We start from the raw sequence: 13,759 nt of genomic DNA on the forward strand, positions 1-13,759 counted from the left end.
CTTAGTTGGATTCTTCTGACATCTTTAATCCAGCTGTGAGACCTTGCTGATCATTAGAAGAAAAGCATGGTTCAGTACAAGGGCACGTCTTTTTCTTTGAACAAAGTCATGCCAGGTTCTCTTAAGAGCTGTGTGAGAAGTAGATGCAGTCACTCATTCCTAATTGTCGGCTGGTTCTCAGTGGTCAGTTGTGCTCTGCCTGATGCCACAGGTGGCTGCTGTAAGGCCACAAATACTTTGCTTCCAGTGGTAAACAGTCATAGCAACAGGTGAAGTCAGGGACTCTTTAAGGTAGATTTGAGGGAAGGTAACTTATTGAAGGTTTAAGCAAGTGTGAGCACTTTTGGAAGTGAACACTTCTCCAGCAGGGATGAAATTCGGCTGTTGAGCTTGAGGTAAGAGCTAGGTGAAAGATTTACGTTCTCTCATAAGGGTTACTCTGTATTGAAGGCCTTCAGTGCTTGCTCTTTATCATGTGGAAGTGTAATAATAGATGCACCTTGTTTCAGTTCCTCGGTGTGGGTGCCTGGAAGTTATGAGCTCACCTGCTGACTGTTCTGCACACGTGGTTGAGCTTAGTAAGTCTGTAAACAGGAAACAGTACAGGGATAGTCAGGACGCTATTACAGTAGTGCTCAAACACGGATGTTAAAATAAAGCGATGAATAGGTAGTCATGCAGAGAAGTGACTAAGAGCTTTATAACAATTTCTATTCCTACTGCGTTTTCTATTTTGCTTTCCAGTACTAGGTTTTTGGATTTTTCTGTACTACTGGGTTTGTTCAGCCTTTTGACTGTATGTTTTGAACAGGATTTGAGAGCTTGTTTGGTTTTTTGGGTTTGTTTTTGGTTTTTTGGGGTTTTTGTGGTGGTTTGTTTTTTTTTTTTTAATGACATGGTGATGGTACCTCCAGCCTTATACCCTTCTGTTAAAATATGCCTAGGCTATCCAGCAGCACAAGAAAAGCTGGTTGGTCCTGGACACAAGTTTTGGACACCGTCTCCAGACATAGGCATAGATTCTTTTAGCGAGATTGATATACAATAGTTTCTCCCCAAGTACTTCTGCTCTGTATGTGATCTATACATGAAGAAGAGGCGAGTTGTTTCACAGGGTTTGTGTACCAGTAATGGCCTGTCAACTCTGAGAAGAGAGTGACTGGGAGCGCTGATGCAGCTTGTCCATGTGAAAGGCAGTCTCCAGGCTGACTTGTTGGAGAGGGTAGCATGGATTTTGTTTCCAGCGTTGTTTTTAGCAGTACCTTGTTCCAGAGTGCCACAGGCCCCTGAGAGAGGGCTGTTACGACACATACAGTAGGTTTGTTGCTGGGAGAGTGGGACTCAAGGGGCTTGTGTTTGGGGAGTATGTTGCTGGCTGACTGAACTGGCGTAATACCTTGCAAGCCATATGTAGGCTGGGTTGGAAATTCAAGGTTAATTCTCGCTGAAGGAGGTAGTACCTCTAATGTGTGTTCAGGTATCAGTTAATTAAGACCACTCTCTGATCTTTATTGTGCTATGTAGGGTTTTGTAGTAGCAAGTAGAATGAGTAACAGGCAACCTAGAAAATGCTATGAAAGTTTCCGGTGCTTTCAAATCTTTTTGAGCATATGGAGGAGACAAACGAGAATTCCTAGGAGGATGCGTTTATAGGTCAATTTTGCTTAAGGTAATGGCAGGAAAGGAAAATCCTCATTTTGGACTCAAATTTCTCTGCGGAAAAAAATGGGTTAAAGATTTGAATGTTCTCTTGGCATCTAAATCTTGCTTTCTCTGGGAGAAACCTGATGAGCCTATGTGAATAAGCAATCAATCTTACTGATGTATCTTGCCCATAAGTATGTCAGCACTTCTGCACTAATTCCAGTATAGAACATCCCTTGCAGAGATATTTGTTTCTAATTTTTTTGGTGTACTCTTTTTAGACTTCTTTCAAGGTTCAGGCAGGGCCGTTTTCTGTGTTGAGAGAACTTGAAGAGTCTCTGGCAGCAGGTTCCCTGTTTTGGGGTAAGCCGATAAAGGATTATTCCATAAACATGAGTGGATAGGATACATGCAATGGAGCCTGGAGCTCTGCATTGGAAGAAAGGGTTAATTGTCTCCTATCAGACTGCTTGCAATTATTATGCTTAGGACTTATTAAATAAATGTTCCTGACATAGGAAAGGCCCACTTTCTAGTGGGATTGGTAGGGAGATCACTTTTCCCCTTAAAACTTTAAGGTGATTTGCAACTGCTTGAGTAATTGCCTTACTTCTGGTTATGTTGTGCTGTGGAGGAATCTGGCAGTTGCTTTGGAGAATTCCAGCTTCCTAAGCTGGAAGGTTAATATCCTCCTTGCTCTGCTCAAGAATGTGCTTTATTCACATTTGTCAGTGCTTCTGGGTATATTCTTTAACTGTTAAGACTTTTTTTCCATGGCTTTTGGGGATATTCTCTATATAAGAATGCTGTGAAGATTTTAACAGATCTGTTTCTGATCACACTCCTGCCTTTTGGTAACTGTAATCTGCTAAAGGAGTTGCTGAGTTTAAGGTTTGCTACCGCTAGCAGACATGTTCTTTTAATAGGATTTATGTGATTTCCCCTGCTCCTTGCCCAAGGCAGGGGGTGGAAGAAAAAGTAGGATACAATTTGGTGTGAGGTTCAGGAGCTTATCCTCATGCTCCCCTGTCCTTGTAACAGACCAGCATTTTGGTCCAGGTGTATTCTTTGTAATTACTTGAATACATAGTCTTTTAATGTAGATTATTGTGGTTAGTGTTCTATATCTGAATGTTGTCCAGTAGCAAAATGGAACTAAATTCTGTCAGGTGCTGGAGAGTAGTGTAGTGTAGTGCCTTTCAAAAACAGTCAGGACAAAAATGCTAGGGTGAGTTATTGTTTTTCTGGACATGTGAAAACTTAGGAGATAGCTGGCTTAGTCTAGAACTTACTACCCACTTGTAACCCTCAGGGGGTGTTGCCATGCATGACTGAGGGTCTTGCTTTTCCTGTTCAATTGCAGGTGTTTTTTTTTTCCTGAACAGGATTCTTACAGATACTCCTTATGCCTTATTTTGAGCATGAGGGTATTGCACAGAGATGCGTAGCAGTTATAACTTAGTGCATAACTGATTAGCCTTCCTGCTTTATAGCAAAAAAAAAAAAAAGAGAAAAAATCCGAACTGCTTATCTTTTATGGGAGTGGCTTACAAGTATATGAGTAGTGTACAGTCTAAGCAAAAATGTTTATGCTTTTCCAGTGTATACTGATTGAAACCTCAGTGGACACATTGTTAAGGACTATGGCCGTATCTGCCTTGTTAAAGCCAAGAACAGCCAGCCAAAGGCTCCCGTGTTCTTCTTCAGACTAGATTTCATTCTGCTACTTAGTTTCCATTAGCAAACTCCCCTTTCAAAAGAAATCTTGCTTAAGCTAAACTCGCGAACCATAACATGGAATAGTATTTGTAGTTCATATAGAAGCAAAGTAACTCTAACAACATCAGACCTAGTTTCTGTGTGGATACTGCAGTACAGTCAAGGCTTTCATACCACACGCAGAGCTGGGAGTCCTCTACGTTACTTCTGGTATTTCCATGGTGTCTGACCAGCTCTTAGAAAAGCTTGGGTGTGTATATGACAGGAATGGAAGATGCTCCTATCATAACTTGCAGGCAAAGACTAGTACTGGGAAGGGGAACTGGGCATGGGCAGCGAAGTAAGGAAGTATATCAGGTATTTATATTTGCTTCCATGGTTCTCTGGAGATGGAGAGGATTCTTTTGTACTCCAATCTGCCAAATGCTGTCAAGTGATCCTTCAGGACGTAGGTGCATATTTCCATTGTAGATGCACGCATTAGCAAATGTCTGGCTCTGGATCAGCCTGTGCCAAGATCGTCAATCTGTCAGTGGGTGGACAGATTGGTGTCGTCTCTGGTATCAAATTTTTTAAGGAAAGGGAGCTTAGCAAATGGCATTGTCTCCAAGTACCTCATACTGAACAAGTGTCCTGAATGGCTTTTACTATTAGGGAACACTTGTGGCCCTTGTCTTTCTGCATTTCAGAGGAACAAAAGAATAAAGGGCTAAACACGGTTCCTTGCTTCCGGCAATTCTTTGGCAATGTGAACAGACTGAAGTCTTAAACGTTGGTTTAATGGCTTAGTGTTTTGGGAGTCTGGATACAAGCAGTCTTTTTGAGGGACTTGGTGGCTTTCAGCTGTTTGTGTGTGGGTTGGTGGTTTTTGGTGTTTTTTTTTTTTTTTTTTTTTTAAACATTACCTTTAGAGTTGTTCACTATCCAGGTTAAATACACTCAGTGCCAGAGCAATGTGTGTACAGGTGACTGATTTTTCAGTTATCAGTCAAATGCAAACTTGGTTGCTTTACTTCAGAAATGAGTTTTTCAAATAGGTGTGCACTTTAAAGCTATTTAAACTGTAAGACTAGAGTATGTGATAATATAGGCAGTAGGTAATGTTTGTTTTAATACAGCTATATGGGTACAGAAATACATTGTTTTGTTCAGATTTCAAGGCTTTTTGATGCTTTTTTTCTTTGTCTTTTGATTTTAATCTCCTAGTATGTTTGAGAGACATTTGCCTTTAAATGACCAAAATGTCTGCAGAGGAAGTGACTGTACCAAAAAAGGAATGCTGCATTAGTTGCTGAGTACAGCTGAAAAACTGAAATAGCTAGGTGTACAACTGGCTGTAAAATTACATTGGTAAGCAGGATTATCCATATATCTACTAGTAAAATAAAGTAAATGATGTCACACTCAGCTGAAATCTGTTTCTGTCTGTGGAAACTGGCTTTGTTTTTCTCTGCTACATTAGTGCAGTGTGCTGATATCCAGTGTGAAACACAAACTGCACTTTTAAAAATAACACTTAAGCTTTCAAATTTGAAAAGCCTTGGAATAATTGGGCCCATCCTTGAAGTTCATTGTATATATACTGTAGAAATACCAGAGGAGGGTTGTGTTTATAATGTGTAGCAGTAGGTATTGCTAGCAACTTTGAGACTTTTGGGGGTATCAATGCTGTCGTGGTTTAGTCCCAGCCAGCAACTCAGTACCACGCAGCCGCTCGCTCACTCCCCCTACCCCGATGGGATGGGGGAGAGAATCGGAGGAGTAAGAGTGAGAAACACTCCTGGGTTGAGATAAGAATAGTTTAATAATTGAAATAAAATAAAGTAAAATAATAATAACAACAATATAATAATAATAACAGTAATAATAATATACAAAGCAAGTGATGCACAATGCAATTGCTCACCACCCGACAACCGATACCCAGACAGTTCCCGAGCAGCGGTCGCTGCTCCCCGGCTAACCCCCCCCCAGTATATATACTGAGCATGACGTCATATGGTATGGAATAGCCCTTTGGTCAGTTTGGATCAACTATTCTGGCTGTGCCCCCTCCCAGTTTCTTGTGCGCCTGGCAGAGCATGGGAAGCTGAAAAAGTCCTTGACTAGCATAAGCAGTACTCAGCAACAACTAAAAACATCAGCATGTTATCAACATTCTTCTCCTACTAAATCCAAAACACAGCACTATGCCTGCTGCTAGGAAGAAAATTAACTCTATCCCAGCCGAAACCAGGACAGTATCCACCCCTTATTCTATACCATCTAAGTCATGCACAGGCCCTCCCCTTTCCAATGTGTTCCAATTAATCACCACCACTTTCCCTATCTTGATATACACACAGATATCATTCCCTTCGTCTATGGCCCATCCCTCTAAAATGTCCATTGAGTTCATTTAGTCCATGACTTTGGGTTCCATCTGTCATCACAGTCTTTCAGAGCAGGAGAGGTGGTGTGCAGTGTTGGACTGTTGCATGCTGAAGTCAGTTCTCATTCCAAAATGGTTTCATCAAAGTTCATTTTCATTAAGCTGGGCAATTCTTACTGCAATACCATTGATGTGGCATATAGCAATCATAATATACAGTATTATATACTTAATATTAACCTACTATATTATTATATTAACATGCAGTTAAGAGATAACATATAGTTAAGAGATAACATACAGTATTATAAAGCAATTAATATTATACAATTCAGTTCATTAGCTATTTTCACCCAAAATCAAATTCCCTTGAGGTACACATTGGGCTTCCCCATCCTTTCGCATCACCCACCAAGTGCACCCAGGTCCTTGAGCAAAAGCAATCCCACGAATGGGTTTGCCTTTGCCAGAGGGGGAAGTAACCCAGACTGTCTTCCCCAGCATATTTTTCATGTGCACTACAGGAACTTTATCTCCTTCTACAGTACGTAAAAGTTTTGATTGGGCAGGGCCAGCTCGATTGGCAGATCCCCTGGTGTTGACTAACCAGGTGGCTTTTGCTAAATGCGTATCCCAATGTTTAAACGTCCCACCACCCATTGCTCTCAGGGTAGTCTTTAACAATCCATTGTATCGCTCAATCTTCCCGGAGGCTGGTGCATGGTAAGGGATGTGATACACCCACTCAATGCCGTGCTCTTTGGCCCAGGTGTCTATGAGGTTGTTTCGGAAATGAGTCCCGTTGTCTGACTCAATTCTTTCTGGGGTGCCATGTCGCCACAGGACTTGCTTTTCAAGGCCCAGGATGGTGTTCCGGGCGGTGGCATGGGGCACGGGATATGTTTCCAGCCATCCAGTGGTTGCTTCCACCATGGTGAGCACATAGCGCTTGCCTTGGCGGGTCTGTGGGAGCGTGATGTAATCAATCTGCCAGGCCTCCCCATATTTATATTTCAGCCATCGTTCACTATACCCAAGGGGCTTGAACTGCTTGGCTTGCTTGATTGCAGCGCATGTTTCACACTCATGAATAACCTGTGCAATACTGTCCATAGTTAAGTCCACCCCTCGATCACGAGCCCATTTATACGTTGCATCCCTTCCTTGATGGCCTGAGGCGTCATGGGCCCACCGAGCTATAAATAATTCACCCTTATGTTGCCAGTCCAAATCCACCTGAGCCACTTCAATCTTAGCAGCCTGATCTACTTGCTGGTTGTTTTGATGTTCTTCAGTGGCCCGACTCTTAGGTACATGAGCATCTACATGACGAACTTTTACAACCAGGTTCTCTACCCGGGCAGCAATATCTTGCCACAATGCGGCAGCCCAGATTGGTTTGCCTCTGCGCTGCCAGTTGCTCTGCTTCCATTGCTGCAGCCACCCCCACAGGGCATTTGCCACCATCCATGAGTCAGTATAGAGATAAAGGATTGGCCACTTTTCTCTTTCAGCAATATCTAAAGCCAGCTGAATGGCTTTCACCTCTGCAAACTGACTCGACTCCCCTTCTCCTTCAGCAGTTTCTGCGACTTGTCGTATAGGACTCCATACAGCAGCTTTCCACCTCCGATGCTTTCCCACAAGACGACAGGACCCATCAGTGAACAGGGCATATTGCTTTTCATTTTCTGGCAATTTATTATACAGTGGGGCCTCTTCAGCACGTGTCACCTCCTCCTCTGGTGATATTCTAAGGTTTTTTCCTTCTGGCCAGTCCATGATCACTTCCAAGATTCCTGGGCGACTGGGGTTTCCTATTCGAGCCCGTTGTGTGATCAATGCAACCCACTTACTCCATGTAGCATCAGTTGCATGATGTGTAGAGGGGACCCTCCCTTTGAACATCCAGCCCAACACCGGCAGTCGGGGTGCCAGCAGGAGCTGTGCTTCAGTACCAACCACTTCTGAAGCAGCTCGAACCCCTTCATATGCTGCCAGTATCTCTTTCTCAGTTGGAGTATAGCGGGCTTCGGATCCTCTGTATCCCCGACTCCAAAACCCTAGGGGTCGACCTCGAGTCTCCCCTGGTGCTTTCTGCCAGAGGCTCCAGGTAGGGCCATTCTCCCCGGCTGCAGTGTAGAGCACATTTTTAATATCCTGCCCTGCCCGGACTGGCCCAAGGGCTACTGCATGAACTATCTCACGTTTAATTTGTTCAAAGGCTTGTTGTTGCTCAGGGCCCCATTTGAATTCGTTCTTCTTCCGGGTCACTTGATAGAGAGGGCTTACAATCTGGCTGTAATTTGGAATATGCATTCTCCAAAACCCCACAACGCCTAAGAAAGCTTGTGTTTCCTTTTTGCTAGTTGGTGGGGACATAGCTGTTATTTTGTTGATCACATCCATTGGGATCTGACGACGTCCATCTTGCCATTTTATTCCTAAAAACTGGATCTCCTGTGCAGGCCCCTTGACCTTACTCTGTTTTATGGCAAAACCAGCCTTCAGAAGGATTTGGACTATTTTCTTTCCCTTCTCAAAAACGTCTTCTGCTGTGTTGCCCCACACAATGATGTCATCAATGTACTGCAGATGTTCTGGAGCTTCACCCTGTTCCAGTGCTGTCTGGATCAGTCCATGGCAAATGGTGGGGCTGTGCTTCCACCCCTGGGGCAGTCGGTTCCAGGTGTACTGAACACCCCTCCAGGTAAAAGCAAACTGGGGTCTGCATTCTGCTGCCAAAGGGATGGAGAAAAATGCATTAGCAATATCAATTGTGGCATACCACTTAGCTGCCTTTGACTCCAGTTCATATTGAAGTTCTAGCATGTCTGGCACGGCAGCACTCAGCGGCGGTGTAACTTCGTTCAGGCCACGATAGTCCACTGTTAGTCTCCACTCCCCATTAGACTTTCGCACTGGCCATATGGGACTGTTAAAGGGTGAGCGAGTCTTGCTGATCACTCCCTGGCTCTCCAGTCGACGAATCAGGTTATGGATGGGAATCAGGGAGTCTCGGTTGGTGCGATATTGCCGCCTGTGCACAGTTGTGGTAGCAATTGGCACCTGTTGTTCCTCAACCTTCAGCAACCCTACAATCGAAGGGTCCTCTGAGAGACCGGGCAAGGTGGACAACTGTTTAATTTCCTCTGTCTCCAAAGCAGCTATACCAAAAGCCCACCGGTACCCTTTTGGGTCCTTGAAATACCCTCTCCTGAGGTAGTCTATGCCAAGGATGCACGGAGCATCTGGGCCAGTCACAATGGGGTGCTTTTGCCACTCATTCCCAGTTAGGCTTACTTCAGCTTCCAGTACAGTTAGCTGTTGGGATCCCCCTGTCACTCCAGAAATACAAATGGGTTCTGCCCCTCTATAGTTTGATGGCATTAGCGTGCACTGTGCACCAGTGTCCACTAGAGCCTTATACTCCTGTGGGTCTGACGTTCCAGGCCATCGAATCCACACAGTCCAGTAAACCCGGTTGTCCCTTTCCTCCACCTGGCTGGAGGCAGGGCCCCTCTAACACTGGTCACAGTATTCGCTGTTCACTTCCTGTAAATGTGAATCAAAAGTCCCCTGATCAAGGTCGGAAGTAAAATTAGCCCTCTTACTCTGTCTCGGGAACTGCTCACTGGAAACTGGAGCTGCAATCTTCCTGGGAGAACCTCCTTTCCTAATAGTTTTTCCTTGCAACTCACGAACCCGTGCCTCTAAGGTTGAGGTGGGTTTTCCATCCCACTTTCTCATGTCCTCTCCATAATCACGCAGGTAAAACCACAGGGTGCCCCGTGGTGTGTATCCTCTATATCCTCTCTCTTGAGCATAGGGACGTTGACTCCTAATGGCTGAGACACTGGTCCGTGCAGGTGGGGAGTAGGACAGATCCTCTCTGAGTTGTTGGAACTCTTGGCATATTTTTTCAGACAGTTTTTCCACAGCCGAGACACAGGCCCGTAGGGAGGAAGAGAGCTTTTCTTCGTAGTCCCGGAGTTGTCTAGCCACTTCATCCACCGTTGGTGCCTCGTCGTCTTTCCAGGCTAGTATTGCCAACGAGTTGGAATACGATGCTGGTGCGCTCCGTACCACCTTCCGCCACATGGATTGTGTGCACCTGACTTCATCTGGGTCTTTGGTTAACTGTTCATCATTCAGGTCACTGTAAATCACCTCCAGCACGCCTAATTCCCTCAGGTACTGGATACCCTTCTCTACGGTGGTCCATTTGCTTGGGCGGTATAAAACATCCTCCTTGAAGGGATACCTTTCCTTCACGCTTGACAGAAGTCGCCTCCAGAGGCTGAGCGGTTTTGCCCCTTTTCCAATTGCTTTGTCAATGCCCCCTTCCCTGGAAAGGGATCCCAGCTGCTTGGCTTCCCTACCCTCTAAATCCAGGCTACTGGCCCCGTTATCCCAGCATCGGAGCAGCCAGGTGATGATGTGCTCGCCTGGATGACGACCAAAATCTTTTCGCATATCTCGCAGCTCACTCAGGGATAGGGATCGGGTGGTCACCATCTCATTTATGGGTTCTTCCTCCTCTGGTTCTCGTGATGGCCCTGGTTCATCTTCATCCCTTACTAAACGAACTGATTTCCTTGTGTATTTTTTCTTCTGTATAGGGGCAACTGATACCGGCGCAGGTTGGTTCTCTGGTTTAGCCGCAGTGCCTGCCACTGGGGTTGGAGTGGCTGCAGTACCTGTGGTGGGTGTTGGAGTAGCCGCAGTGCCTGTGGTGGGTGTTGGAGTAGCTGCAGTGCTTGTGGCTGTGGTTGGAGTAGCCACAGTGCTCATGGCTGTAGTTGGAGTAGCCACAGTGCCTGTTGTTTTGTCATCAGATCCAGAGACCCTCTCTTTCCCTTGAGGGTACTGAATAGTGTTGAACAGGGCTCGATAGGCATGGGCCAGTCCCCAGCATGTTGCAATGAGTTGTGTCTCTTTGGAGTTGCCAGGGTGAGAACATACTTCTTCCAAATACTTTACTAGTTCTTCAGGATTCTGCACTTGTTCAGGGGTGAAGTTCCAAAACACTGGAGGTCCCCACTGCCCTAGGTACTTGCGCATACGATCCCACACACCCTGCCACTCATAACTCTCCAGCCTTGGGGCAGATCTCTGGATGATATTCTTAAATTGCTTACTAACCTTTGTCAAAACCAAAACAATATTCCCAAGAAGTATCAATAGAAGTATCTTAACTGCCCAGGGATGTTCAAAATACTGAAAACTTTCTGTAATGAGGGAGGAAGCATTATAGAATAAGGTAATGAAGGTGCCATTCTGTAGTTCCTCCACAACAGACGTCTCCGAGGGAAAGGTATAATTGCTAACTCTCTCCATGAGGTGGTACCCGAAGTACAGTAATGACTTGTGTATAAAACCCAGATACAAAACCATGCTCAAGGTCAGGATTTTGATAAGGAACCTCCCAATCAAAACATCCTTAATCACTACAGAGCATAGCGCAATGCACAGACCAACACCAAGCTTTAACATGCACAGCCAAGAAAAGAACATGGTACAGATCAGATGAACTAATATCATGACCGGCAACTGTTAACAGACTCCTTAATACACTCTAGTTAATCTGTTCTTATCTCAAACCCTTCGTGCCCCACGTTGGGCGCCAAAAAGGACTGTCGTGGTTTAGTCCCAGCCAGCAACTCAGTACCACGCAGCCGCTCGCTCACTCCCCCTACCCCGATGGGATGGGGGAGAGAATCGGAGGAGTAAGAGTGAGAAACACTCCTGGGTTGAGATAAGAATAGTTTAATAATTGAAATAAAATAAAGTAAAATAATAATAACAACAATATAATAATAATAACAGTAATAATAATATACAAAGCAAGTGATGCACAATGCAATTGCTCACCACCCGACAACCGATACCCAGACAGTTCCCGAGCAGCGGTCGCTGCTCCCCGGCTAACCCCCCCCCAGTATATATACTGAGCATGACGTCATATGGTATGGAATAGCCCTTTGGTCAGTTTGGATCAACTATTCTGGCTGTGCCCCCTCCCAGTTTCTTGTGCGCCTGGCAGAGCATGGGAAGCTGAAAAAGTCCTTGACTAGCATAAGCAGTACTCAGCAACAACTAAAAACATCAGCATGTTATCAACATTCTTCTCCTACTAAATCCAAAACACAGCACTATGCCTGCTGCTAGGAAGAAAATTAACTCTATCCCAGCCGAAACCAGGACAAATGCAAACAGGAAAACTATTGGAAAATGCTCGGCTGTTGTAGCTCCCTGTGTCAATGATGCTGATTGTGCCCAGGCTCCCCGCTGCTGCTCTTCCGTGTCTTTCTGCTTCAGTCAGCTGCAGCGATCTCTTTTTTTTGCCTGTATACTTACCTAGGATGTATAGACTGAGGGTAAAAGTGAATTTTGCTGACCTTCAACTATACTCACTGGCAAGAAGTTGGTTTTTCTACTGTTAAATTGCCTGGTAGCTTTAACTAAGATTAGATGACTTTGCCAGTGTGAAGGAGGTAGCGATGCCAGAGTTGGCAGCAGCATCATGCCACACTTAATGTCAGCTCTGGCTGTAAGGAGATAAAAACTTCACGGTACTGATTCCTATTATTTCTGGCTAAATGTGCTGATGTTTTTCACTCTTAGTCCTATCTACCCACTTTTTGGGGACAAGTGACAGTTTTTCTAACAATTCCATGTTACAGCAGTATTGAACACTAATAAGTAATGATATATTGTGGTGTTAAGTTTCTTGTTCTTTGGTTTTAAAAGTGATTTCTAGAAGAATTCTTTAAAAGAAAAAAATTAGTACTAAAATAGGGATTTTTCTGACTCTTGACTTGACCAATATTGAGTAACATAAAGATTTGCTAGATGGGGAAAACTAGCTACCTTTATTGGGTTTGTCTCGTGCTAGTGTTCTTGTTTAACTTGAGGTGGTCTTTAGCTTGGCTTTATGATCTTATTATTGTTACTGTAATAAGCTCTCTGCTTGAAGTTCAACTGTTTCTGAAGCAGTGCTTTCAAAAAATTCCATTCTGTCCCAATTCTTGTTTCTACCAGATTTCAGAGGATGACACAATCAGAGGATAAATTGCTTTTTAAATATAAAAAGATTACTGTCAAGTAGCACTACTTCTATTAAGAAAGGTAAAGTGAGTGGAAAAGTGTAGACCAAAAATCTGTTAAGTGAAAGATTCAAACTGTTTTTCTTTCATATGCTTCCTGGCAAGAAGCTTACCTGTCCAGGCTACTAGTAGCTATTTAAATAACTTTGGACTATTTTTTGAGAATTGGGGAGAGGTACCTAGATGACCAGTAACTGCTGGCATATAATTATGCATCCGTCAGACTGTGGTGGTTATGATGTTCAGGAACCTCTTTTGTGTCTTTTCTTTGAACAAATAAATTTCTGCCCTTATAAAGTCTGTGTTATGTTATTAGGATTAACGAGGCTTTCCTTGTCTCTGATACTTAATGGTTATCATTTCAGCCAGAACAACAAGGAAAGGTGAGAGCCATTAGAGCTGATGGGTTACTGAACAGCATGTTCCACAGGGATGAAAATGAGAGGAAGAGCTGTTATCTACAGAACTTCATCAAAATGAAGGGTGTTTGGTCTCATGTTTCTTCTATTTCCAGATCTCCTGTTATTTGGGTGAAGTGAGGTTTTTAACTTGCATTGTCAGGCTTTTCTCCTAGTTGGGAATAAAACCAATCAGGGTTTTTTGACTGTTGCTTTTCTTGGACTTAGGATGAAAGGTCTTTGGATAGTAGTAGAGCTGTATTTGGATAGGCTTCTACAGATTAGTATGCTGAACTGGAATTCAAGTAGTCTGGACTCTTTCAAAAGGCATTTCAACATCTGAAACATGTGGGTAAGCTCTGCTGCAGTGGACTAGCAGCTTGCTTATACCTATTAAAGAGCTTCAGGATCCATCTTCTGTTAACTCCAGTTTAGCATCAATTGTGAAATTCTGAGCGTACAGATCCATGTTTTAAACTGACACTATGGTACACCAGTTAATGCTTTTTCATATCAGT

This window comes from Pelecanus crispus, chromosome 10 (genome assembly GCF_030463565.1).
Source record: "Pelecanus crispus isolate bPelCri1 chromosome 10, bPelCri1.pri, whole genome shotgun sequence".
NCBI lineage: Eukaryota > Metazoa > Chordata > Aves > Pelecaniformes > Pelecanidae > Pelecanus > Pelecanus crispus.